Here is a 26,552-nt window from a genome sequence, read left to right as displayed (position 1 = left end):
CAGGAGAATGAAAAGCAAAAGTATGGAATCCCGAATAAAAAAGAAACGTTGCGCCACCCAGGAATCGAACACGGGACGCAAGAACGGGAATCTTGCATGATACCACAACACCAGCGGCGCATCTTTTCCTTTTCTTTATTACATGGAAAACAAAACGGAAGGTATATTAAAAACTGGACACAATTACACACATAAAACTCAGGCAAACATGCATCCAACAAGCGCATCCAATATGGCGGACGTTCGTGCGCAGCGCACACACTTCTTGCATAAGCAGCACTTCCGCGAAAGAAGGATTTTGTAGATCGCAGGCTTTCGGCAGCGGCGCATCCGTGCTTCGCTCATGATACGGATAGCGTCGATAGTATAGGAGAATGAAAAGCAAAAGAATGGAATCCCGAATAAAAAAGGAAACATTCCGCCTCCCGGGAAGCCAACCCGGGACGCAAGAATGGGAATCTTGCATGATACCACAACACCAGGGGCGCATCTTTTCCTTTTCTTTATTACATGGAAAACAAAACGGAAGGTATCTTACAAAGTGCACACAATTACACACGTCAAACTCAGGCAAACATGCATCCAACAAGCGCATCCAATATGGCGGAGGTTCCTGCGCAGCGCAAACACTTCTTGCATAAGCAGCACTTTCCCGAAAGGACGATATTGTAGATCGCGGGCTTTCGCCAGCGGTGCATCCGTGCTTCGCTCATGATACGGATAGCGTCGATAGTATAGGAGAATGAAAAGCAAAAGAATGGAATCCCGAATAAAAAAGCAAACATTGCGCCGCCCGGGAAGGGAAGCCGGGACGCAAGAATGCGAATCTTGCACGATACCACTGCACTAGCGGCGCATCTTTTCCGTTTTCTTTACTACCTGGAAAAGAAAACTGAAGGTATATAACAAAGTGGACACAATTACACACGTAAAACTCAGGCAAACACACACACACATCCAACGAGTGCATCCAAGCTGGCGGAGGTTCCTGCGCAGCGTACAGACTTCTTACATAAGCAGCACTTTCGCGAAAGAAGGATTTTGTAGATCGCGGGCTTTCGGCAGCGGCGCATCCGTGCTTCGGTCATAAGGATAGCGTCGATAGTAAAGGAGAAGGAAAAGCAAAAGAATGGAATCGCGAATCAAGACGGAAACATTGCGCCGCCCGGGAATCGAACCCGGGACGCAAGAATGGGAATCTTGCGTGATTCCACTACACCGGCGGCGCATCTTTTTCCTTTTCTTTATTGCACGGAAAACAAAACTGAAGATATATTACAAAGCGGACACAATTGCACACGTAAAACTCAGGCGAACACACACGTGCATCCAACGAGTGCATCCAATGTGGCGGAGGTTTCTGCGCAGCGCACACACTTCTTGCATAAGCAGCGCTTTCGCGAAAGACGGATTTTCTAGATCGCGGGCTTTCGGCAGCGGCGCATCCGTGCTTCGCTCATTATAAGGATAGCGTCGATAGTATAGGAGAATGAAAAGCAAAAGGATGGAATCCCGAATAAAAAAGGAAACATTGCGCCACCCGGGAAGCCAACCCGGGACGCAAGAATGGGAATCTTGCATGATACCACAACACCAGCGGCGCATCTTTTCCTTTTCTTTATTGCATGGAAAACAAAACTGAAGGTATATTACAAAGTGGACACAATTACGCACGTAAAACTCAGGCAAACACACACATTCATCCAACAAGTGCATCCAATCAGGCGGAGGTTCCTGCGCAGCGGACACACTTCTTGCATAAGCAGCGCTTTCGCGAAAGACGGATTTTCTAGATCGCGGGCTTTCGGCAGCGGCGCATCCGTGCTTCGCTCATAAGGATAGCGTCGATAGTAAAGGAGAAGGAAAAGCAAAAGAATGGAATCGCGAATGAAGACGGAATCATTGCGCCGCCCGGGAATCGAACCCGGGACGCAAGAATGGGAATATTGCGTGATTCCACTACACCGGCGGCGCATCTTTTTCCTTTTCTTTATTGCACGGAAAACAAAACTGAAGATATATTACAAAGCGGACAGAATTGCACACGTAAAACGCAGGCAAACACACACATGCATCCAATGAGTGCATCCAATGTGGCGGAGGTTCCTGCGCAGCGGACACACTTCTTGCATAAGCAGCGCTTTCGCGAAAGACGGATTTTCTAGATCGCGCGCTTTCGGCAGCGGCGACTCCGTGCTTCGCTCATGATAAGGATAGCGTCGATAGTATAGGAGAATGAAAAGCAAAAGGATGGAATCCCGAATAAAAAAGGAAACATTGCGCCGCCCGGGAATCGAACCCGGGACGCAAGAATGGGAATCGTGCATGATACCACTACATCAGCGGCGCATCTTCCCCTTTTCCGTATTTCATGGAAAATAAAACGGAAGGTATATAACAAAGTGGACACAATTACACACGTAAAACTCAGGCAAACACACACACGCATCCAACGAGTGCATCCAAGCTGGCTGAGGTTCCTGCACAGCGTACAGACTTCTTACATAAGCAGCACTTTCGCGAAAGAAGGATTTTGTAGATCGCAGGCTTTCGGCATCGGCGCATCCGTGCTCCGCTCATGATAAGGATAGCGTCGATAGTATAGGAGAATGAAAAGCAAAAGAATGGAATCCCGAATAAAAAAGGAAACATTGCGCCGCCCGGGAAGCGAAGCCGGGACGCAAGAATGCGAATCTTGCATGATACCACTACACCAGCGGCGCATCTTTTCCGTTTTCTTTACTACATGGAAAAGAAAACTGAAGGTATATAACAAAGTGGACACAATTACACACGTAAAACTCAAGTAAACACACACACGCATCCAACGAGTGCATCCAAGCTGGCGGAGGTTCCTGCGCAGCGTACAGACTTCTTACATAAGCAGCACTTTCGCGAAAGAAGGATTTTGTAGATCGCGGGCTTTCGGCAGCGGCGCATCCGTGCTTCGCTCATAAGGATAGCGTCGATAGTAAAGGAGAAGGAAAAGCAAAAGAATGGAATCGCGAATCAAGACGGAAACATTGCGCCGCCCGGGAATCGAAGCGGGGACGCAAGAATGGGAATCTTGCGTGATTCCACTACACCGGCGGCGCATCTTTTTCCTTTTCTTTATTGCACGGAAAACAAAACTGAAGATATATTACAAAGCGGACACAATTGCACACGTAAAACTCAGGCGAACACACACATGCATCCAACGAGTGCATCCAATGTGGCGGAGGTTTCTGCGCAGCGCACACACTTCTTGCATAAGCATCGCTTTCGCGAAAGATGGATTTTCTAGATCGCGCGCTTTCGGCAGCGGCGACTCCGTGCTTCGCTCATGATAAGGATAGCGTCGATAGTATAGGAGAATGAAAAGCAAAAGGATGGAATCCCGAATAAAAAAGGAAACATTGCGCCACCCGGGAACCCAACCCGGGACGCAAGAATGGGAATCTTGCATGATACCACAACACCAGCGGCGCATCTTTTCCTTTTCTTTATTGCATGGAAAACAAAACTGAAGGTATATAACAAAGTGGACACAATTACACACGTCAAACTCAGGCAAACACACACACGCATCCAACGAGTGCATCGAAGCTGGCGGAGGTTCCTGCGCAGCGTACAGACTTCTTACATAAGCAGCACTTTCGCGAAAGAAGGATTTTGTAGATCGCGGGCTTTCGGCAGCGGCGCATCCGTGCTTCGCTCATGATAAGGATAGCGTCGATATTACAGGAGAATGAAAAGCGAAAGGATGGAATCCCGAATAAAAAAGGAAACATTGCGCCGCCCGGGAATCGAACCCGGGACGCAAGAATGGGAATCTTGAATGATACCACTACACCAGCGACGCATCTTTTCCTTTTCTTTATTACATGGAAAACAAAACGGAAGGTATATTACAAAGTGGACACAATTACGCACGTGAAACTCAGGCAAACACACACATGCATCCAACAAGCGCACCCAATATGGCGGAGGTTCCTGCATGCGCAGCGCACATACTTCTTGCTTAAGGAGCACTTTCGCGAAAGAAGGATTTTGTAGATCGCGGGCTTTCGGCAGCGGCGCATCCGTGCTTCGCTCATGATACGGATAGCGTCGAAAGTATAGGAGAATGAATAGCAAAAGGATGGAATCCCGAATAAAAAAGGAAACATTGCGCCGCCCGGGAAGCCAACCCGGGACGCAAGAATGGGAATCTTGCATGATACCACAACACCAGCGGCGCATCTTTTCCTTTTCTTTATTACATGGAAAACAAAACGGAAGGTATATTGCAAAGTGCACACAATTACACACTTAAAACTCAGGCAAACATGCATCCAACAAGCGCATCCAATATGGCGGAGGTTCCTGCGCAGCGCACACACTTCTTGCATAAGCAGCACTTTCCCGAAAGGACGATATTGTAGATCGCGGGCTTTTGGCAGCGGTGCATCCGTGCTTCGCTCATGATACGGATAGCGTCGATAGTATAGGAGAATGAAAAGCAAAAGAATGGAATCCCGAATAAAAAGGAAACATTGCGCCGCCCGGGAAGGGAAGCCGGGACGCAAGAATGGGAATCTTGCATGATACCACTACAATAGCGGCGCATCTTTTCCGTTTTCTTTACTACATGGAAAAGAAAACTGAAGGTATATAACAAAGTGGACACAATTGCACACGTAAAACTCAGGCAAACACACACACGCATCCAACGAGTGCATCCAAGCTGGCGGAGGTTCCTGCGCAGCGTACAGACTTCTTACATAAGCAGCACTTTCGCGAAAGAAGGATTTTGTAGATCGCGGGCTTTTGGCAGCGGCGCATCCGTGCTTCGCTCATGAAACGGCTAGCGTCGATAGTACAGGAGAATGAAAAGCAAAAGTATGGAATCCCGAATAAAAAAGGAAACGTTGCGCCACCCAGGAATCGAACCCGGGACGCAAGAACGGGAATCTTGCATGATACCACAACACCAGCGGCGCATCTTTTCCTTTTCTTTATTACATGGAAAACAAAACGGAAGGTATATTAAATACTGGACACAATTACACACATAAAACTCAGGCAAACATGCATCCAACAAGCGCATCCAATATGGCGGACGTTCCTGCGCAGCGCACACACTTCTTGCATAAGCAGCACTTCCGCGAAAGAAGGATTTTGTAGATCGCAGGCTTTCGGCAGCGGCGCATCCGTGCTTCGCTCATGATACGGATAGCGTCGATAGTATAGGAGAATGAAAAGCAAAAGAATGGAATCCCGAATAAAAAAGGAAACATTCCGCCTCCCGGGAAGCCAACCCGGGACGCAAGAATGGGAATCTTGCATGATACCACAACACCAGGGGCGCATCTTTTCCTTTTCTTTATTACATGGAAAACAAAACGGAAGGTATCTTACAAAGTGCACACAATTACACACTTAAAACTCAGGCAAACATGCATCCAACAAGCGCATCCAATATGGCGGAGGTTCCTGCGCAGCGCACACACTTCTTGCATAAGCAGCACTTTCCCGAAAGGACGATATTGTAGATCGCGGGCTTTCGCCAGCGGTGCATCCGTGCTTCGCTCATGATACGGATAGCGTCGATAGTAGAGGAGAATGAAAAGCAAAAGAATGGAATCCCGAACAAAAAAGCAAACATTGCGCCGCCCGGGAAGGGAAGCCGGGACGCAAGAATGCGAATCTTGCACGATACCACTACACTAGCGGCGCATCTTTTCCGTTTTCTTTACTACCTGGAAAAGAAAACTGAAGGTATATAACAAAGTGGACACAATTACACACGTAAAACTCAGGCAAACACACACACACATCCAACGAGTGCATCCAAGCTGGCGGAGGTTCCTGCGCAGCGTACAGACTTCTTACATAAGCAGCACTTTCGCGAAATAAGGATTTTGTAGATCGCGGGCTTTCGGCAGCGGCGCATCCGTGCTTCGGTCATAAGGATAGCGTCGATAGTAAAGGAGAAGGAAAAGCAAAAGAATGGAATCGCGAATCAAGACGGAAACATTGCGCCGCCCGGGAATCGAACCCGGGACGCAAGAATGGGAATCTTGCGTGATTCCACTACACCGGCGGCGCATCTTTTTCCTTTTCTTTATTGCACGGAAAACAAAACTGAAGATATATTACAAAGCGGACACAATTGCACACGTAAAACTCAGGCGAACAAACACATGCATCCAACGAGTGCATCCAATGTGGCGGAGGTTTCTGCGCAGCGCACACACTTCTTGCATAAGCAGCGCTTTCGCGAAAGACGGATTTTCTAGATCGCGGGCTTTCGGCAGCGGCGCATCCGTGCTTCGCTCATTATAAGGATAGCGTCGATAGTATAGGAGAATGAAAAGCAAAAGGATGGAATCCCGAATAAAAAAAGGAAACATTGCGCCGCCCGGGAATCGAACCCGGGACGCAAGAATGGGAATCTTGCATGATACCACTACACCAGCGGCGCATCTTTTCCTTTTCCGTATTTCATGGAAAATAAAACGGAAGGTATATTACAAAGTGGACACAATTACACACTTAAAACTCAGGCAAACATGCATCCAACAAGCGCATCCAATATGGCAGACGTTCCTGCGCAGCGCACACACTTCATGCATAAGCAGCACTTTCGCGAAAGAAGGATTTTGTAGATCGCAGGTATTTCGGCATCGGCGCATCCGTGCTCCGCTCATGATAAGGATAGCGTCGATAGTATAGGAGAATGAAAAGCAAAAGAATGGAATCCCGCGGATAAAAAAGGAAACATTGCGCCGCCCGGGAAGCGAAGCCGGGACGCAAGAATGGGAATCTTGCATGATACCACTACACCAGCGGCGCATCTTTTCCGTTTTCTTTACTACATGGAAAAGAAAACTGAAGGTATATAACAAAATGGACACAATTACACACGTAAAACGCAGGCAAACACACACACACATCCAACGAGTGCATCCAAGCTGGCAGAGGTTCCTGCGCAGCGTACAGACTTCTTACATAAGCAGCACTTTCGCGAAAGAAGGATTTTGTAGATCGCGGGCTTTCGGCAGCGGCGCATCCGTGCTTCGCTCATAAGGATAGCGTCGATAGTAAAGGAGAAGGAAAAGCAAAAGAATGGAATCGCGAATGAAGACGGAAACATTGCGCCGCCCGGGAATGGAACCCGGGACGCAAGAATGGGAATCTTGCGTGATTCCACTACACCGGAGGCGCATCTTTTTCCTTTTCTTTATTGCACGGAAAACAAAACTGAAGGTATATAACAAAGTGGACACAATTACACACGTAAAACTCAGGCAAACACACACACGCATCCAACGAGTGCATCCAAGCTGGCGGAGGTTCCTGCGCAGCGTACAGACTTCTTACATAAGCAGCACTTTCGCGAAAGAAGGATTTTGTAGATCGCGGGCTTTCGGCAGCGGCGCATCCGTGCTTCGCTCATAAGGATAGCGTCGATAGTAAAGGAGAAGGAAAAGAATGGAATCGCGAATGAAGACGGAAACATTGCGCCGCCCGGGAATCGAACCCGGGACGCAAGAATGGGAATCTTGCATGATACCACAACACCAGCGGCGCATCTTTTCCTTTTCTTTATTACATGGAAAACAAAACGGAAGGTATATTGCAAAGTGCACACAATTACACACTTAAAACTCAGGCAAACATGCATCCAACAAGCGCATCCAATATGGCGGAGGTTCCTGCGCAGCGCACACACTTCTTGCATAAGCAGCACTTTCCCGAAAGGACGATATTGTAGATCGCGGGCTTTTGGCAGCGGTGCATCCGTGCTTCGCTCATGATACGGATAGCGTCGATAGTATAGGAGAATGAAAAGCAACAGAATGGAATCCCGAATAAAAAAGGAAACATTGCGCCGCCCGGGAAGGGAAGCCGGGACGCAAGAATGGGAATCTTGCATGATACCACTACAATAGCGGCGCATCTTTTCCGTTTTCTTTACTACATGGAAAAGAAAACTGAAGGTATATAACAAAGTGGACACAATTGCACACGTAAAACTCAGGCAAACACACACACGCATCCAACGAGTGCATCCAAGCTGGCGGAGGTTCCTGCGCAGCGTACAGACTTCTTACATAAGCAGCACTTTCGCGAAAGAAGGATTTTGTAGATCGCGGGCTTTTGGCAGCGGCGCATCCGTGCTTCGCTCATGAAACGGCTAGCGTCGATAGTACAGGAGAATGAAAAGCAAAAGTATGGAATCCCGAATAAAAAAGGAAACATTGCGCCGCCCGGGAAGCCCACCCGGGACGCAAGAATGGGAATCTTGCATGATACCACAACACCAGCGGCGCATCTTTTCCTTTTCTTTATTACATGGAAAACAAAACGGAAGGTATATTACAAAGTGCACACAATTACACGCTTAAAACTCAGGCAAACATGCATCCAACAAGCGCATCCAATATGGCGGAGGTTCCTGCGCAGCGCACACACTTCTTGCATAAGCAGCACTTTCCCGAAAGGACGATATTGTAGATCGCGGGCTTTCGGCAGCGGTGCATCCGTGCTTCGCTCATGATACGGATAGCGTCCATAGTATAGGAGAATGAAAAGCAAAAGAATGTAATCCCGAATAAAAAAGGAAACATTGCGCCGCCCGGGAAGCGAACCCGGGACGCAAGAATGGGAATCTTGCATGATACCACTACACCAGCGGCGCATCTTTTCCTTTTCTTTATTACATGGAAAACAAAACGGAAGGTATATTACAAAGTGGACACAATTACGCACGTAAAACTCAGGCAAACACACACATTCATCCAACAAGTGCATCCAATCAGGCGGACGTTCCTGCGCAGCGCACACACTTCTTGCATAAGCAGCACTTTCCCGAAAGGACGATATTGTAGATCGCGGGCTTTTGGCAGCGGTGCATCCGTGCTTCGCTCATGATACGGATAGCGTCGATAGTATAGGAGAATGAAAAGCAAAAGAATGGAATCCCGAATAAAAAAGGAAACATTGCGCCGCCCGGGAAGGGAAGCCGGGACGCAAGAATGGGAATCTTGCATGATACCACTACAATAGCGGCGCATCTTTTCCTTTTCTTTATTACATGGAAAACAAAACGGAAGGTATATTAAAAACTGGACACAATTACACACATAAAACTCAGGCAAACATGCATCCAACAAGCGCATCCAATATGGCGGACGTTCCTGCGCAGCGCACACACTTCTTGCATAAGCAGCACTTTCCCGAAAGGACGATATTGTAGATCGCGGGCTTTCGCCAGCGGTGCATCCGTGCTTCGCTCATGATACGGATAGCGTCGATAGTATAGGAGAATGAAAAGCAAAAGAATGGAATCCCGAATAAAAAAGGAAACATTGCGCCGCCCGGGAAGGGAAGCCGGGACGCAAGAATGGGAATCTTGCATGATACCACTACAATAGCGGCGCATCTTTTTTGTTTTCTTTACTACATGGAAAAGAAAACTGAAGGTATATAACAAAGTGGACACAATTACACACGTAAAACTCAGGCAAACACACACACGCATCCAACGAGTGCATCCAAGCTGGCGGAGGTTCCTGCGCAGCGTACAGACTTCTTACATAAGCAGCACTTTCGCGAAAGAAGGATTTTGTAGATCGCGGGCTTTTGGCAGCGGTGCATCCGTGCTTCGCTCATGATACGGATAGCGTCGATAGTATAGGAGAATGAAAAGCAAAAGAATGGAATCCCGAATAAAAAAGGAAACATTCCGCCTCCCGGGAAGCCAACCCGGGACGCAAGAATGGGAATCTTGCATGATACCACAACACCAGGGGCGCATCTTTTCCTTTTCTTTATTACATGGAAAACAAAACGGAAGGTATCTTACAAAGTGCACACAATTACACACTTAAAACTCAGGCAAATATGCATCCAACAAGCGCATCCAATATGGCGGAGGTTCCTGCGCAGCGCACACACTTCTTGCATAAGCAGCACTTTCCCGAAAGGACGATATTGTAGATCGCGGGCTTTCGCCAGCGGTGCATCCGTGCTTCGCTCATGATACGGATAGCGTCGATAGTATAGGAGAATGAAAAGCAAAAGAATGGAATCCCGAATAAAAAAGCAAACATTGCGCCGCCCGGGAAGGGAAGCCGGGACGCAAGAATGCGAATCTTGCACGATACCACTACACTAGCGGCGCATCTTTTCCGTTTTCTTTACTACCTGGAAAAGAAAACTGAAGGTATATAACAAAGTGGACACAATTACACACGTAAAACTCAGGCAAACACACACACACATCCAACGAGTGCATCCAAGCTGGCGGAGGTTCCTGCGCAGCGTACAGACTTCTTACATAAGCAGCACTTTCGCGAAAGAAGGATTTTGTAGATCGCGGGCTTTCGGCAGCGGCGCATCCGTGCTTCGGTCATAAGGATAGCGTCGATAGTAAAGGAGAAGGAAAAGCAAAAGAATGGAATCGCGAATCAAGACGGAAACATTGCGCCGCCCGGGAATCGAACCCGGGACGCAAGAATGGGAATCTTGCGTGATTCCACTACACCGGCGGCGCATCTTTTTCCTTTTCTTTATTGCACGGAAAACAAAACTGAAGATATATTACAAAGCGGACACAATTGCACACGTAAAACTCAGGCGAACACACACATGCATCCAACGAGTGCATCCAATGTGGCGGAGGTTTCTGCGCAGCGCACACACTTCTTGCATAAGCAGCGCTTTCGCGAAAGACGGATTTTCTAGATCGCGGGCTTTCGGCAGCGGCGCATCCGTGCTTCGCTCATTATAAGGATAGCGTCGATAATATAGGAGAATAAAAAGTAAAAGGATGGAATCCCGAATAAAAAAGGAAACATTGCGCCACCCGGGAAGCCAACCCGGGACGCAAGAATGGGAATCTTGCATGATACCACAACACCAGCGGCGCATCTTTTCCTTTTCTTTATTGCATGGAAAACAAAACTGAAGGTATATTACAAAGTGGACACAATTACGCACGTAAAACTCAGGCAAACACACACATTCATCCAACAAGTGCATCCAATCAGGCGGAGGTTCCTGCGCAGCGGACACACTTCTTGCATAAGCAGCGCTTTCGCGAAAGACGGATTTTCTAGATCGCGGGCTTTCGGCAGCGGCGCATCCGTGCTTCGCTCATAAGGATAGCGTCGATAGTAAAGGAGAAGGAAAAGCAAAAGAATGGAATCGCGAATGAAGACGGAATCATTGCGCCGCCCGGGAATCGAACCCGGGACGCAAGAATGGGAATATTGCGTGATTCCACTACACCGGCGGCGCATCTTTTTCCTTTTCTTTATTGCACGGAAAACAAAACTGAAGATATATTACAAAGCGGAAAGAATTGCACACGTAAAACTCAGGCAAACACACACATGCATCCAACGAGTGCATCCAATGTGGCGGAGGTTCCTGCGCAGCGGACACACTTCTTGCATAAGCAGCGCTTTCGCGAAAGACGGATTTTCTAGATCGCGCGCTTTCGGCAGCGGCGACTCCGTGCTTCGCTCATGATAAGGATAGCGTCGATAGTATAGGAGAATGAAAAGCAAAAGGATGGAATCCCGAATAAAAAAGGAAACATTGCGCCGCCCGGGAATCGAACCCGGGACGCAAGAATGGGAATCTTGCATGATACCACTACATCAGCAGCGCATCTTCCCCTTTTCCGTATTTCATGGAAAATAAAACGGAAGGTATATAACAAAGTGGACACAATAACACACGTAAAACTCAGGCAAACACACACACGCATCCAACGATAGCATCCAAGCTGGCTTAGGTTCCTGCACAGCGTACAGACTTCTTACATAAGCAGCACTTTCGCGAAAGAAGGATTTTGTAGATCGCAGGCTTTCGGCATCGGCGCATCCGTGCTCCGCTCATGATAAGGATAGCGTCGATAGTATAGGAGAATGAAAAGCAAAAGAATGGAATCCCGAATAAAAAAGGAAACATTGCGCCGCCCGGGAAGCGAAGCCGGGACGCAAGAATGCGAATCTTGCATGATACCACTACACCAGCGGCGCATCTTTTCCGTTTTCTTTACTACATGGAAAAGAAAACTGAAGGTATATAACAAAGTGGACACAATTACACACGTAAAACTCAGGTAAACACACACACGCATCCAACGAGTGCATCCAAGCTGGCGGAGGTTCCTGCGCAGCGTACAGACTTCTTACATAATCAGCACTTTCGCGAAAGAAGGATTTTGTAGATCGCGGGCTTTCGGCAGTTGCGCATCCGTGCTTCGCTCATAAGGATAGCGTCGATAGTAAAGGAGAAGGAAAAGCAAAAGAATGGAATCGCGAATCAAGACGGAAACATTGCGCCGCCCGGGAATCGAAGCGGGGACGCAAGAATGGGAATCTTGCGTGATTCCACTACACCGGCGGCGCATCTTTTTCCTTTTCTTTATTGCACGGAAAACAAAACTGAAGATATATTACAAAGCGGACACAATTGCACACGTAAAACTCAGGCGAACACACACATGCATCCAACGAGTGCATGCAATGTGGCGGAGGTTTCTGCGCAGCGCACACACTTCTTGCATAAGCATCGCTTTCGCGAAAGATGGATTTTCTAGATCGCGGGCTTTCGGCAGCGGCGCATCCGTGCTTCGCTCATGATACGGATAGCGTCGATAGTATAGGAGAATGAAAAGCAAAAGGATGGAATCCCGAATAAAAAAGGAAACATTGCGCCACCCGGGAACCCAACCCGGGACGCAAGAATGGGAACCTTGCATGATACCACAACACCAGCGGCGCATCTTTTCCTTTTCTTTATTGCATTGAAAACAAAACTGAAGGTATATTACAAAGTGGACACAATTACGCACGTAAAACTCAGGCAAACACACACATTAATCCAACAAGTGCATCCAATCAGGCGGAGGTTCCTGCGCAGCGGACACACTTCTTGCATAAGCAGCGCTTTCGCGAAAGACGGATTTTCTAGATCGCGGGCTTTCGGCAGCGGCGCATCCGTGCTTCGCTCATAAGGATAGCGTCGATAGTAAAGGAGAAGGAAAAGCAAAACAAAGGAATCGCGAATGAAGACGGAAACATTGCGCCGCCCGGGAATCGAACCCGGGACGCAAGAATGGGAATATTGCGTGATTCCACTACACCGGCGGCGCATCTTTTTCCTTTTCTTTATTGCACGGAAAACAAAACTGAAGATATATTACAAAGCGGACAGAATTGCACACGTAAAACTCAGGCAAACACACACATGCATCCAACGAGTGCATCCAATGTGGCGGAGGTTCCTGCGCAGCGGACACACTTCTTGCATAAGCAGCGCTTTCGCGAAAGACGGATTTTCTAGATCGCGCGCTTTCGGCAGCGGCGACTCCGTGCTTCGCTCATGATAAGGATAGCGTCGATAGTATAGGAGAATGAAAAGCAAAAGGATGGAATCCCGAATAAAAAAGGAAACATTGCGCCGCCCGGGAATCGAACCCGGGACGCAAGAATGGGAATCTTGCATGATACCACTACACCAGCGGCGCATCTTTCCCTTTTCCGTATTTCATGGAAAATAAAACGGAAGGTATATTACAAAGTGGACACAATTACACACGTAAAACTCAGGCAAACACACACACGCATCCAACGAGTGCATCCAAGCTGGCTGAGGTTCCTGCGCAGCGTACAGACTTCTTACATAAGCAGCACTTTCGCGAAAGAAGGATTTTGTAGATCGCGGGCTTTCGGCAGCGGCGCATCCGTGCTTCGCTCATAAGGATAGCGTCGATAGTAAAGGAGAAGGAAAAGCAAAAGAATGGAATCGCGAATGAAGACGGAAACATTGCGCCGCCCGGGAATCGAACGCGGGACGCAAGAATGGGAATCTTGCGTGATTCCACTACACCGGCGGCGCATCTTTTTCCTTTTCTTTATTGCACGGAAAACAAAACTGAAGATATATTACAAAGCGGACACAATTGCACACGGCACACGTAAAACTCAGGCAAACACACACATGCATCCAACGAGTGCATCCAATGTGGCGGAGGTTCCTGCGCAGCGCACACACTTCTTGCATAAGCAGCGCTTTCGCGAAAGACGGATTTTCTAGATCGCGGGCTTTCGGCAGCGGCGCATCCGTGCTTCGCTCATGATAAGGATAGCGTCGATAGTATAGGAGAATGAAAAGCGAAAGGATGGAATCCCGAATAAAAAAGGAAACATTGCGCCGCCCGGGAATCGAACCCTGCAGGACGCAAGAATGGGAATCTTGCATGATACCACTACACCAGCGGCGCATCTTTCCCTTTTCCGTATTTCATGGAAAATAAAACGGTAGGTATATTACAAAGTGGACACAATTACACACTTAAAACTCAGGCAAACATGCATCCAACAAGCGCATCCAATATGGCGGACGTTCCTGCGCAGCGCACACACTTCTTGCATAAGCAGCACTTTCGCGAAAGAAGGATTTTGTAGATCGCAGGCTTTCGGCGTCGGCGCATCGGTGCTTCGCTCATGATACGGATAGCGTCGATAGTATAGGAGAATGAAAAGCAAAAGAATGGAATCCCGAATAAAAAAGGAAACATTGCGCCGCCCGGGAAGCGAAGCCGGGACCTAAGAATGGGAATCTTGCATGATACCACTACATCAGCGGCGCATCTTTTCCGTTTCCTTTACTACATGGAAAACAAAACTGAAGGTATATAACAAAGTGGACACAATTACACACGTCAAACTCAGGCAAACACACACACGCATCCAACGAGTGCATCCAAGCTGGCGGAGGTTCCTGCGCAGCGTACAGACTTCTTACATAAGCAGCACTTTCGAGAAAGAAGGATTTTGTAGATCGCGGGCTTTCGGCAGCGGCGCATCCGTGCTCCGCTCATAAGGACAGCGTCGATAGTAAAGGAGAAGGAAAAGCAAAAGAATGGAATCGCGAATGAAGACGGAAACATTGCGCCGCCCGGGAATCAAACCTGGGAAGCAAGAATGGGAATCTTGCGTGATTCCACTACACCGGCGGCGCATCTTTTTCCTTTTCTTTATTGCACGGAAAACAAAACTAAAGATATATTACAAAGCGGACACAATTGCACACGTAAAACTCAGGCAAACACACACATGCATCCAACGAGTGCATCCAATGTGGCGGAGGTTCCTGCGCAGCGCACACACTTCTTGCATAAGCAGCGCTTTCGCGAAAGACGGATTTTCTAGATCGCGGGCTTTCGGCAGCGGCGCATCCGTGCTTCGCTCATGATAAGGATAGCGTCGATATTACAGGAGAATGAAAAGCGAAAGGATGGAATCCCGAATAAAAAAGGAAACATTGCGCCGCCCGGGAATCGAACCCGGGACGCAAGAATGGGAATCTTGCATGATACCACTACACCAGCGGCGGATCTTTTCCTTTTCTTTATTACATGGAAAACAAAACGGAAGGTATATTACAAAGTGGACACAATTACGCACGTGAAACTCAGGCAAACACACACATGCATCCAACAAGCGCACCCAATATGGCGGAGGTTCCTGCGCAGCGCACATACTTCTTGCTTAAGGAGCACTTTCGCGAAAAAAGGATTTTGTAGATCGCGGGCTTTCGGCAGCGGCGCATCCGTGCTTCGCTCATGATACGGATAGCGTCGAAAGTATAGGAGAATGAATAGCAAAAGGATGGAATCCCAAATAAAAAAGGAAACATTGCGCCGCCCGGGAAGCCAACGCGGGACGCAAGAATGGGAATCTTGCATGATACCACAACACCAGCGGCGCATCTTTTCCTTTTCTTTATTACATGGAAAACAAAACGGAAGGTATATTGCAAAGTGCACACAATTACACACTTAAAACTCAGGCAAACATGCATCCAACAAGCGCATCCAATATGGCGGAGGTTCCTGCGCAGCGCACACACTTCTTGCATAAGCAGCACTTTCCCGAAAGGACGATATTGTAGATCGCGGGCTTTTGGCAGCGGTGCATCCGTGCTTCGCTCATGATACGGATAGCGTCGATAGTATAGGAGAATGAAAAGCAAAAGAATGGAATCCCGAATAAAAAAGGAAACATTGCGCCGCCCGGGAAGGGAAGCCGGGACGCAAGAATGGGAATCTTGCATGATACCACTACAATAGCGGCGCATCTTTTCCGTTTTCTTTACTACCTGGAAAAGAAAACTGAAGGTATATTAAAAACTGGACACAATTACACACATAAAACTCAGGCAAACATGCATCCAACAAGCGCATCCAATATGGCGGACGTTCCTGCGCAGCGCACACACTTCTTGCATAAGCAGCACTTCCGCGAAAGAAGGATTTTGTAGATCGCAGGCTTTCGGCAGCGGCGCATCCGTGCTTCGCTCATGATACGGATAGCGTCGATAGTATAGGAGAATGAAAAGCAAAAGAATGGAATCCCGAATAAAAAAGGAAACATTCCGCCTCCCGGGAAGCCAACCCGGGACGCAAGAATGGGAATCTTGCATGATACCACAACACCAGGGGCGCATCTTTTCCTTTTCTTTATTACATGGAAAACAAAACGGAAGGTATCTTACAAAGTGCACACAATTACACACTTAAAACTCAGGCAAACATGCATCCAACAAGCGCATCCAATATGGCGGAGGTTCCTGCGCAGCGCACACACTTCTTGCATAAGCAGCACTTTCCCGAAAGGACGATATTGTAGATCGCGGGCTTTCGCCAGCGGTGCATCCGTGCTTGGCTCATGATACGGATAGCGTCGATAGTATAGGAGAATGAAAAGCAAAAGAATGGAATCCCGAATAAAAAAGCAAACATTGCTCCGCCCGGGAAGGGAAGCCGGGACGCAAGAATGCGAATCTTGCACGATACCACTACACTAGCGGCGCATCTTTTCCGTTTTCTTTACTACCTGGAAAAGAAAACTGAAGGTATATAACAAAGTGGACACAATTACACACGTAAAACTCAGGCAAACACACACACACATCCAACGAGTGCATCCAAGCTGGCGGAGGTTCCTGCGCAGCGTACAGACTGCTTACATAAGGAGCACTTTCGCGAAAGAAGGATTTTGTAGATCGCGGGCTTTCGGCAGCGGCGCATCCGTGCTTCGGTCATAAGGATAGCGTCGATAGTAAAGGAGAAGGAAAAGCAAAAGAATGGAATCGCGAATCAAGACGGAAACATTGCGCCGCCCGGGAATCGAACCCGGGACGCAAGAATGGGAATCTTGCGTGATTCCACTACACCGGCGGCGCATCTTTTTCCTTTTCTTTATTGCACGGAAAACAAAACTGAAGATATATTACAAAGCGGACACAATTGCACACGTAAAACTCAGGCGAACACACACATGCATCCAACGAGTGCATCCAATGTGGCGGAGGTTTCTGCGCAGCGCACACACTTCTTGCATAAGCAGCGCTTTCGCGAAAGACGGATTTTCTAGATCGCGGGCTTTCGGCAGCGGCGCATCCGTGCTTCGCTCATTATAAGGATAGCGTCGATAGTATAGGAGAATGAAAAGCAAAAGGATGGAATCCCGAATAAAAAAAGGAAACATTGCGCCGCCCGGGAATCGAACCCGGGACGCAAGAATGGGAATCTTGCATGATACCACTACACCAGCGGCGCATCTTTTCCTTTTCCGTATTTCATGGAAAATAAAACGGAAGGTATATTACAAAGTGGACACAATTACACACTTAAATCTCAGGCAAACATGCATCCAACAAGCGCATCCAATATGGCAGACGTTCCTGCGCAGCGCACACACTTCATGCATAAGCAGCACTTTCGCGAAAGAAGGATTTTGTAGATCGCAGGTATTTCGGCATCGGCGCATCCGTGCTCCGCTCATGATAAGGATAGCGTCGATAGTATAGGAGAATGAAAAGCAAAAGAATGGAATCCCGCGGATAAAAAAGGAAACATTGCGCCGCCCGGGAAGCGAAGCCGGGACGCAAGAATGGGAATCTTGCATGATACCACTACACCAGCGGCGCATCTTTTCCGTTTTCTTTACTACATGGAAAAGAAAACTGAAGGTATATAACAATATGGACACAATTACACACGTAAAACTCAGGCAAACACACACACACATCCAACGAGTGCATCCAAGCTGGCGGAGGTTCCTGCGCAGCGTACAGACTTCTTACATAAGCAGCACTTTCGCGAAAGAAGGATTTTGTAGATCGCGGGCTTTCGGCAGCGGCGCATCCGTGCTTCGCTCATAAGGATAGCGTCGATAGTAAAGGAGAAGGAAAAGCAAAAGAATGGAATCGCGAATGAAGACGGAAACATTGCGCCGCCCGGGAATGGAACCCGGGACGCAAGAATGGGAATCTTGCGTGATTCCACTACACCGGAGGCGCATCTTGTTCCTTTTCTTTATTGCACGGAAAACAAAACTGAAGGTATATAACAAAGTGGACACAATTACACACGTAAAACTTAGGCAAACACACACGCGCATCCAACGAGTGCATCCAAGCTGGCGGAGGTTCCTGCGCAGCGTACAGACTTCTTACATAAGCAGCACTTTCGCGAAAGAAGGATTTTGTAGATCGCGGACTTTCGGCAGCGGCGCATCCGTGCTTCGCTCATAAGGATAGCGTCGATAGTAAAGGAGAAGGAAAAGCAAAAGAATGGAATCGCGAATGAAGACGGAAACATTGCGCCGCCCGGGAATCGAACCCGGGACGCAAGAATGGGAATCTTGCATGATACCACAACACCAGCGGCGCATCTTTTCCGTTTTCTTTACTACATAGAAAACAAAACGGAAGGTATACTACAAAGTGGACACAATTACACACTTAACGCTCAGGCAAACATGCATCCAACAAGCGCATCCAATATTGCGGACGTTCCTGCACAGCGCACACACTTCTTGCATAAGCAGCACTTTCGCGAAAGAAGGATTTTGTAGATCGCAGGCTTTCGGCATAGGCGCATCCGTGCTTCGCTCATGATAAGGATAGCGTCGATAGTATAGGAGAATGAAAAGCAAAAGAATGGAATCCCGAATAAAAAAGGAAACATTGCGCCGCCCGGGAAGCGAACCCGGGACGCAAGAATGGGAATCTTGCATGATACCACTACACCAGCGGCGCATCTTTTCCTTTTCTTTATTACATGGAAAACAAAACGGAAAGTATATTACAAACTGGACACAATTACACACATAAAACTCAGGCAAACATGCATCCAACAAGCGCATCCAATATGGCGGACGTTCCTGCGCAGCGCACACACTTCTTGCATAAGCAGCACTTTCGCGAAAGAAGGATTTTGTAGATCGCAGGCTTTCGGCAGCGCCGCATCCGTGCTTCGCTCATGATACGGATAGCGTCGATAGTATAGGAGAATGAAAAGCAAAAGAATGGAATCCCGAATAAAAAAGGAAACATTCCGCCTCCCGGGAAGCCAACCCGGGACGCAAGAATGGGAATCTTGCATGATACCACAACACCAGCGGCGCATCTTTTCCTTTTCTTTATTGCATGGAAAAAAAACGGAAGGTATATTACAAAGTGGACACAATTACACACTTAAAACTCAGGCAAACATGCATCCAACAAGCGCATCCAATATGGCAGACGTTCCTGCGCAGCGCACACACTTCTTGCATAAGCAGCACTTTCGCGAAAGAAGGATTTTGTAGATCGCAGGCTTTCGGCATCGGCGCATCCGTGCTTCGCTCATGATAAGGATAGCGTCGATAGTATAGGAGAATGAAAAGCAAAAGAATGGAATCCCGAATAAAAAAGGAAACATTGCGCAGCCCGGGAAGCGAACCCGGGACGCAAGAATGGGAATCTTGAATGATACCACTACACCAGCGGCGCATCTTTTCCTTTTCTTTATTGCATGGAAAACAAAACTGAAGGTATATAACAAAGTAGACACAATTACACACGTAAAACTCAGGCAAACACACACACGCATCCAACGAGTGTATCCAAGCTGGCTGAGGTTCCTGCGCAGCGTACAGACTTCTTACATAAGCAGCACTTTCGCGAAAGATGGATTTTGTAGATCGCGGGCTTTCGGCAGCGGCGCATCTGTGCTTCGCTCATAAGGATAGCGTCGATAGTAAAGGAGAAGGAAAAGCAAAAGAATGGAATCGCGAATCAAGACGGAAACATTGCGCCGCCCGGGAATCGAACCCGGGACGCAAGAATGGGAATCTTGCATGATACCACTACACCAGCGGCGCATCTTTTCCTTTTATTTATTACATGGAAAACAAAACGGAAGGTATATTACAAAGTGGACACAATTACACACTTAAAACTCAGGCAAACATGCATCCAACAAGCGCATCCACTATTGCGGACGTTCCTGCGCAGCGCACACACTTCTTGCATAAGCAGCACTTTCGCGAAAGAAGGATTTTGTAGATCGCAGGCTTTCGGCAGTGGCGCATCCGTGCTTCGCTCATGATAAGGATAGCGTCGATAGTATAGGAGAATGAAAAGCAAAAGAATGTAATCCCGAATAAAAAAGGAAACATTGCGCCGCCCGGGAAGCGAACCCGGGACGCAAGAATGGGAATCTTGCATGATACCACTACACCAGCGGCGCATCTTTTCCTTTTCTTTATTACATGGAAAACAAAACGGAAGGTATATTACAAAGTGGACACAATTACGCACGTAAAACTCAGGCAAACACACACATTCATCCAACAAGTGCATCCAATCAGGCGGACGTTCCTGCGCAGCGCACACACTTCTTGCATAAGCAGCACTTTTGCGAAAGAAGGATTTTGTAGATCGCAGGCTTTCGGCATCGCCGCATCCGTGCTTCGCTCATGATAAGGATAGCGTCGATAGTATAGGAGAATGAAAAGCAAAAGAATGGAATCCCGAATAAAAAAGGAAACATTGCGCCACCCGGGAAGCGAACCCGGGACGCAAGAATGGGAATCTTGCACGATACCACTACACCGGCGGCGCATCTTTTCCGTTTTCTTTACTACATAGAAAACAAAACGGAAGGTACACTCTAAGAAAAAAAGGACTAAAAGAGGTAGGGAGGTTAGTCCTTTTGGGGACTAACTGATTTGCCACAACCATTAGTCGTTTTGGGGACGAACTGACATGGGATGAACTGTTACTCCCCATGCGCTTACTCCTTCAGGGACTAACAGTTGCCCCTGCCCGATGGTCCTCAAGGGAGTAACTGTAATTCGTTCCGATGCTCCGTAAAGGTGTAATTAATTAAAATAGGCATTTATACCCTAATAAAAAATTAATGAGCTGAAAAAACAAACCGTGTCCGACAGCAGGATTCGAACTCACGTCCTTTCGCCCACAGGTCAGGTACTCTAACCACTTCACCACGCCGCTTGCTTGGCAAGACGGGCTATTTCGACAAGGTTAAGCATGGGAACGCAAGTGCGGCAATATAAAAGTGACTGTATTTTGTGCAAGCTATACAGTCAGAGTCTAACGTTGAGTGTACTTGCAACCATAAGCGACTGCGAAAAGAAATCAGCCCGAGTATTTTTAGGGTGATTTAAACTGAGGCACTACGCCATGTATACGTGTAGCGATCTCAAACGGGGCACCGAAGACGACAGAGAAGGGCAATTTCTCTGTCGCTTAGCGTGTGCCGTTTGAGCTACACATCGCTTCAGTTCGCAACCTCCTTGGAACGGAAGGAACTTAGGTACTATAGACCAAGAAAATCTAGCCGTCTATCAGTGACTGGCGCGTTTAATGTGTATCGCTCACTTATGGGGTGCGCACGAAGGGCATGCCTCTTCACATTCCAGTTTTAAGTTTCACGTAATTTTCTCACGAAGAGGCAAGGTGCTGCTTTGCATGTAGTTCAATAGACAATGCACGAACTTCGAACCATTCACGATTTATAGACAATACCGTTTTCGCCTCATCGCTCCATGACACGGACGAAAACAGCGAAGTGCCTGGGGAGTAACTGTTGCCGTTCGTCCTCCCATTGCTCTCTTTCCGAGCAGGGACTAAACACTTACTCTCCGAAATTTGCACACGGCCCGCACATTCATGCAGTTAGTCCTTTGAGGGACGAAAGTGCCCTTTTCAGGACTAACGGCGCAGTTACTCCCGTTTTCTCCGGGATTTTTCTTAGAGTGTATATTACAAAGTGGACACAATTACACACTTAAAACTCAGGCAAACATGCATCCAACAAGCGCATCCAATATGGCGGAGGTTCCTGCGCAGCGCACACACGTCTTGCATAAGCAGCACTTTCGCGAAAGAAGGATTTTGTAGATCGCAGGCTTTCGGCAGCGGCGCCTCCGTGCTTCGCTCATGATAAGGATAGCGTCGATAGTATATGAGAATGAAAAGCAAAAGAATGGAATCCCGAATAAAAAAGGAAACATTGCGCCGCCCGGGAAGCGAACCCGGGACGCAAGAATGGCAATCTTGCATGATACCACTAGACCAGCGGCGCATCTTTTCCTTTTCTTTATTACATGGAAAACAAAACGGAAGGTATATTACAAAGTGGACACAATTACACACTTAAAACTCAGGCAAACATGCATCCAACAAGCGCATCCAATATGGCGGAGGTTCCTGCGCAGCGCTCACACTTCTTGCATAAGCAGCACTTTCGCGAAAGAAGGATTTTGTAGATCGCGGGCTTTCGACAGCGGCGCATCCGAGCTTCGCTCATGATAAGGATAGCGTCGATAGTAAAGGAGAACGAAAAGCAAAAGAATGGAATCGCGAATCAAGACGGAAACATTGCGCCGCCCGGGAATCGAATCCGGGAAGCAACAATGGGAATCTCGCATGCTACCACTACACCAGCGGCGCATCTTTTCCTTTTCTTTATTACATGGAAAACAAAACTGCAGGTATATTACAAAGTGGGCAAAGTTACACACTTAAAACTCAGGCAAACATGCATCCAACAAGCGCATGCAATATTGCGGACGTTCCTGCGCAGCGCACACACTTCTTGCATAAGCAGCACTTTCGCGAAAGAAGGATTTTGTAGATCGCAGGCTTTCGGCAGCGGCGCATCCGTGCTTCGCTCATGATAAGGATAGCGTCGATAGTATAGGAGAATGAAAAGCAAAAGAATGGAATCCCGAATAAAAAAGGAAACATTGCGCCGCCCGGGAAGCGAACCCGGGACGCAAGAATGGGAATCTTGCATGATACCACTACACCAGCGGCGCATCTTTTCCTTTTCTTTATTACATGGAAAACAAAACTGCAGGTATATTACAAAGTGGACACAATTACACACTTAAAACTCAGGCAAACATGCATCCAACAAGCGCATCCAATATGGCGGAGGTTCCTGCGCAGCGCACACACTTCTTGCATAAGCAGCACTTTCGCGAAAGAAGGATTTTGTAGATCGCGGGCTTTCGGCAGCGGTGCATCCGTGCTTCGCTCATGATACGGATAGCGTCGATAGTATAGGAGAATGAAAAGCAAAAGAATGGAATCCCGAATAAAAAACGAAACATTGCGCCGCCCGGGAATCGAACCCGGGACGCAAGAATGGGAATCTTGCATGATACCACTACACCAGCGGCGCATCTTTTTCGTTTTCTTTACTACATGGAAAACAAAACTGAAGGTATATAACAAAGTGGACGCAATTACACACGTAAAACTCAGCGAAACACACACACGCATCCAACGAGTGCATCCAATCTGGCGGAGGTTCCTGCGCAGCGCACACACTTCTTGCATAAGCAGCACTTTCACGAAAGAAGGATTTTATAGATCGCAGGCTTTCGGCAGCGGCGCATCCGTGCTTCGCTCATAAGGATAGCGTCGATAGTAAAGGAGAAGGAAAAGCAAAACAATGGAATCGCGAATAAAAAAGGATACATTGCGCCGCCCGGGAATCGAACCCGGGACGCAAGAATGGGAATCTTGCATGATACCACTACACCAGCGGCGCATCTTTTTCGTTTTCTTTACTACATGGAAAACAAAACTGAAGGTATATAACAAAGTGGACGCAATTACACACGTAAAACTCAGCGAAACACACACACGCATCCAACGAGTGCATCCAATCTGGCGGAGGTTCCTGCGCAGCGCACACACTTCTTGCATAAGCAGCGCTTTCGCGAAAGAAGGATTTTGTAGATCGCGGGCTTTCGGCAGCGGCGCATCCGTGCTTCGCTCATGATACGGATAGCGTCGATAGTATAGGAGAATGAAAAGCAAAAGAATGGAATCCCGAATAAAAAAGGAAACATTGCGCCGCCCGGGAATCGAATCCGGGACGCAAGAATGGGAATCTTGCATGATACCACTACACCAGCGGCGCATCTTTTTCGTTTTCTTTACTACATGGAAAACAAAACTGAAGGTATATAACAAAGTGGACGCGATTACACACGTAAAACTCAGCGAAACACACACACGCATCCAACGAGTGCATCCAATATGGCAGACGTTCCTGCGCAGCGCACACACTTCTTGCATAAGCAGCGCTTTCGCGAAAGAAGGATTTTGTAGATCGCGGGCTTTCGGCAGCGGCGCATCCGTGCTTCGCTCATGATACGGATAGCATCGATAGTATAGGAGAATGAAAAGCAAAAGAATGGAATCCCGAATATAAAAGGAAACATTGCGCCGCCCGGGAAGCCAACCCGGGACGCAAGAATGGGAATCTTGCATGATACCACAACACCAGCGGCGCATCTTTTCCTTTTGTTTATTGCATGGAAAACAAAACGGAAGATATATTACAAAGTGGACACAATTACACACTTAAAACTCAGGCAAACATGCATCCAACAAGCGCATCCAATATGGTCGACGTTCCTGAGCAGCGCACACACTTCTAGCATAAGCAGCACTTTCGCGAAAGAAGGATTTTGTAGATCGCAGGCTTTCGGCAGCGGGGCATCCGTGCTTCGCTCATGATACGGATAGCGTCGATAGTATAGGAGAATGAAAAGCAAAAGAATGGAATCCCGAATAAAAAAGGAAACATTGCGCCGCCCGGGAAGCGAACCCGGGACGCAAGAATGGGAATCTTGCATGATACCACAACAACAGCGGCGCATCTTTTCCTTTTCTTTATTGCATGGAAAACAAAACTGAAGGTATATTACAAAGTGGACACAATTACACACGTAAAGCTCAGGCAAACACACACATGCATCCAACGAGTGCATCCAATCTGGCGGAGGTTCTTGCGCAGCGCACACACTTCTTGCATAAGCAGCGCTTCCGCGAAAGAAGGATTTTCTAGATCGCGGGCTTTCGGCAGCGGTGCATCCGTGCTTCGCTCATGATACGGATAGCGTCGATAGTATAGGAGAATGAAAAGCAAAAGAATGGAATCCCGAATAAAAATGGAAACATTGCGCCGCCCGGGAAGCCAACCCGGGACGCAAGAATGGGAATCTTGCATGATACCACAACACCAGCGGCGCATCTTTTCCTTTTCTTTATTGCATGGAAAACAAAACGGAAGATATATTACAAAGTGGACACAATTACACACTTAAAACTCAGGCAAACATGCATCCAACAAGCGCATCCAATATGATCGACGTTCCTGCGCAGCGCACACACTTCTAGCATAAGCAGCACTTTCGCGAAAGAAGGATTTTGTAGATCGCAGGCTTTCGGCAGCGGTGCATCCGTGCTTCGCTCATGATACGGATAGCGTCGATAGTATAGGAGAATGAAAAGCAAAACAATGGAATCGCGAATAAAAAAGGATACATTGCGCCGCCCTGGAATCGAACCCGGGACGCAAGAATGGGAATCTTGCATGATACCACAACAACAGCTGCGCATCTTTTCCTTTTCTTTATTGCATGGAAAACAAAACTGAAGGTATATTACAAAGTGGACACAATTAGACACGTAAAACTCAGGCAAACAGACACATGCATCCAACGAGTGCATCCAATCTGGCGGAGGTTCCTGCGCAGCGCACACACTTCTTGCATAAGCAGCGCTTCCGCGAAAGAAGGATTTTCTAGATCGCGGGCTTTCGGCAGCGGTGCATCCGTGCTTCGCTCATGATACGGATAGCGTCGATAGTATAGGAGAATGAAAAGCAAAAGAATGGAATCCCGAATAAAAAAGGAAACATTGCGCCGCCCGGGAAGCCAACCCAGGACGCAAGAATGGGAATCTTGCATGATACCACAACACCAGCGGCGCATCTTTTCCTTTTCTTTATTGCATTGAAAACAAAACGGAAGATATATTACAAAGTGGACACAATTACACACTTAAAACTCAGGCAAACATGCATCCAACAAGCGCATCCAATATGGTCGACGTTCCTGCGCAGCGCACACACTTCTAGCATAAGCAGCACTTTCGCGAAAGAAGGATTTTGTAGATCGCAGGCTTTCGGCAGCGGTGCATCCGTGCTTCGCTCATGATACGGATAGCGTCGATAGTATAGGAGAATGAAAAGCAAAACAATGGAATCGCGAATAAAAAAGGATACATTGCGCCGCCCTGGAATCGAACCCGGGACGCAAGAATGGGAATCTTGCATGATACCACAACAACAGCGGCGCATCTTTTCCTTTTCTTTATTGCATGGAAAACAAAACGGAAGATAT

General features: G+C 47.6%; 1 protein-coding gene and 27 non-coding genes across 28 annotated transcripts in view; 1 reads left to right on the top strand and 27 right to left on the bottom strand.

Annotated features, from left to right (window-relative positions):
- Positions 1-26,552, top strand: part of LOC142576106 (peroxiredoxin-6-like) — a 184,721-nt gene that overhangs the window by 23,638 nt on the left and 134,531 nt on the right. The window lies entirely within an intron of this gene.
- Positions 1,158-1,228, bottom strand: TRNAG-CCC (transfer RNA glycine (anticodon CCC)). The gene has a single exon. It is a non-coding gene; the product is annotated as a tRNA-Gly (tRNA).
- Positions 2,279-2,349, bottom strand: TRNAG-CCC (transfer RNA glycine (anticodon CCC)). The gene has a single exon. It is a non-coding gene; the product is annotated as a tRNA-Gly (tRNA).
- TRNAA-CGC (transfer RNA alanine (anticodon CGC)) lies at positions 2,653-2,723 on the bottom strand. Its single transcript has one exon. It is a non-coding gene; the product is annotated as a tRNA-Ala (tRNA).
- Positions 3,774-3,844, bottom strand: TRNAG-CCC (transfer RNA glycine (anticodon CCC)). The gene has a single exon. It is a non-coding gene; the product is annotated as a tRNA-Gly (tRNA).
- TRNAG-CCC (transfer RNA glycine (anticodon CCC)) lies at positions 4,894-4,964 on the bottom strand. Its single transcript has one exon. It is a non-coding gene; the product is annotated as a tRNA-Gly (tRNA).
- Positions 6,002-6,072, bottom strand: TRNAG-CCC (transfer RNA glycine (anticodon CCC)). The gene has a single exon. It is a non-coding gene; the product is annotated as a tRNA-Gly (tRNA).
- On the bottom strand, positions 6,378-6,448 carry TRNAG-CCC (transfer RNA glycine (anticodon CCC)). The gene has a single exon. It is a non-coding gene; the product is annotated as a tRNA-Gly (tRNA).
- TRNAG-CCC (transfer RNA glycine (anticodon CCC)) lies at positions 6,749-6,819 on the bottom strand. Its single transcript has one exon. It is a non-coding gene; the product is annotated as a tRNA-Gly (tRNA).
- On the bottom strand, positions 7,487-7,557 carry TRNAG-CCC (transfer RNA glycine (anticodon CCC)). Its single transcript has one exon. It is a non-coding gene; the product is annotated as a tRNA-Gly (tRNA).
- Positions 8,598-8,668, bottom strand: TRNAG-CCC (transfer RNA glycine (anticodon CCC)). Its single transcript has one exon. It is a non-coding gene; the product is annotated as a tRNA-Gly (tRNA).
- Positions 10,455-10,525, bottom strand: TRNAG-CCC (transfer RNA glycine (anticodon CCC)). Its single transcript has one exon. It is a non-coding gene; the product is annotated as a tRNA-Gly (tRNA).
- TRNAG-CCC (transfer RNA glycine (anticodon CCC)) lies at positions 11,576-11,646 on the bottom strand. Its single transcript has one exon. It is a non-coding gene; the product is annotated as a tRNA-Gly (tRNA).
- On the bottom strand, positions 11,950-12,020 carry TRNAA-CGC (transfer RNA alanine (anticodon CGC)). Its single transcript has one exon. It is a non-coding gene; the product is annotated as a tRNA-Ala (tRNA).
- TRNAG-CCC (transfer RNA glycine (anticodon CCC)) lies at positions 13,443-13,513 on the bottom strand. The gene has a single exon. It is a non-coding gene; the product is annotated as a tRNA-Gly (tRNA).
- On the bottom strand, positions 14,196-14,269 carry TRNAG-CCC (transfer RNA glycine (anticodon CCC)). The gene has a single exon. It is a non-coding gene; the product is annotated as a tRNA-Gly (tRNA).
- On the bottom strand, positions 15,314-15,384 carry TRNAG-CCC (transfer RNA glycine (anticodon CCC)). Its single transcript has one exon. It is a non-coding gene; the product is annotated as a tRNA-Gly (tRNA).
- TRNAG-CCC (transfer RNA glycine (anticodon CCC)) lies at positions 17,165-17,235 on the bottom strand. The gene has a single exon. It is a non-coding gene; the product is annotated as a tRNA-Gly (tRNA).
- On the bottom strand, positions 17,541-17,611 carry TRNAG-CCC (transfer RNA glycine (anticodon CCC)). Its single transcript has one exon. It is a non-coding gene; the product is annotated as a tRNA-Gly (tRNA).
- TRNAG-CCC (transfer RNA glycine (anticodon CCC)) lies at positions 17,912-17,982 on the bottom strand. Its single transcript has one exon. It is a non-coding gene; the product is annotated as a tRNA-Gly (tRNA).
- Positions 18,656-18,726, bottom strand: TRNAG-CCC (transfer RNA glycine (anticodon CCC)). The gene has a single exon. It is a non-coding gene; the product is annotated as a tRNA-Gly (tRNA).
- TRNAG-CCC (transfer RNA glycine (anticodon CCC)) lies at positions 19,025-19,095 on the bottom strand. Its single transcript has one exon. It is a non-coding gene; the product is annotated as a tRNA-Gly (tRNA).
- On the bottom strand, positions 20,131-20,201 carry TRNAG-CCC (transfer RNA glycine (anticodon CCC)). Its single transcript has one exon. It is a non-coding gene; the product is annotated as a tRNA-Gly (tRNA).
- Positions 20,499-20,569, bottom strand: TRNAG-CCC (transfer RNA glycine (anticodon CCC)). The gene has a single exon. It is a non-coding gene; the product is annotated as a tRNA-Gly (tRNA).
- On the bottom strand, positions 23,095-23,165 carry TRNAG-CCC (transfer RNA glycine (anticodon CCC)). The gene has a single exon. It is a non-coding gene; the product is annotated as a tRNA-Gly (tRNA).
- On the bottom strand, positions 23,463-23,533 carry TRNAG-CCC (transfer RNA glycine (anticodon CCC)). The gene has a single exon. It is a non-coding gene; the product is annotated as a tRNA-Gly (tRNA).
- On the bottom strand, positions 23,835-23,905 carry TRNAG-CCC (transfer RNA glycine (anticodon CCC)). The gene has a single exon. It is a non-coding gene; the product is annotated as a tRNA-Gly (tRNA).
- On the bottom strand, positions 24,210-24,280 carry TRNAG-CCC (transfer RNA glycine (anticodon CCC)). Its single transcript has one exon. It is a non-coding gene; the product is annotated as a tRNA-Gly (tRNA).

This window comes from Dermacentor variabilis, chromosome 1, assembly GCF_050947875.1.
Source record: "Dermacentor variabilis isolate Ectoservices chromosome 1, ASM5094787v1, whole genome shotgun sequence".
In the NCBI taxonomy this organism is placed as follows: Eukaryota; Metazoa; Arthropoda; class Arachnida; order Ixodida; family Ixodidae; genus Dermacentor; species Dermacentor variabilis.
Note: the sequence above shows the minus strand (reverse complement) of the source record. Positions and strands in the feature narration are given on the sequence as shown.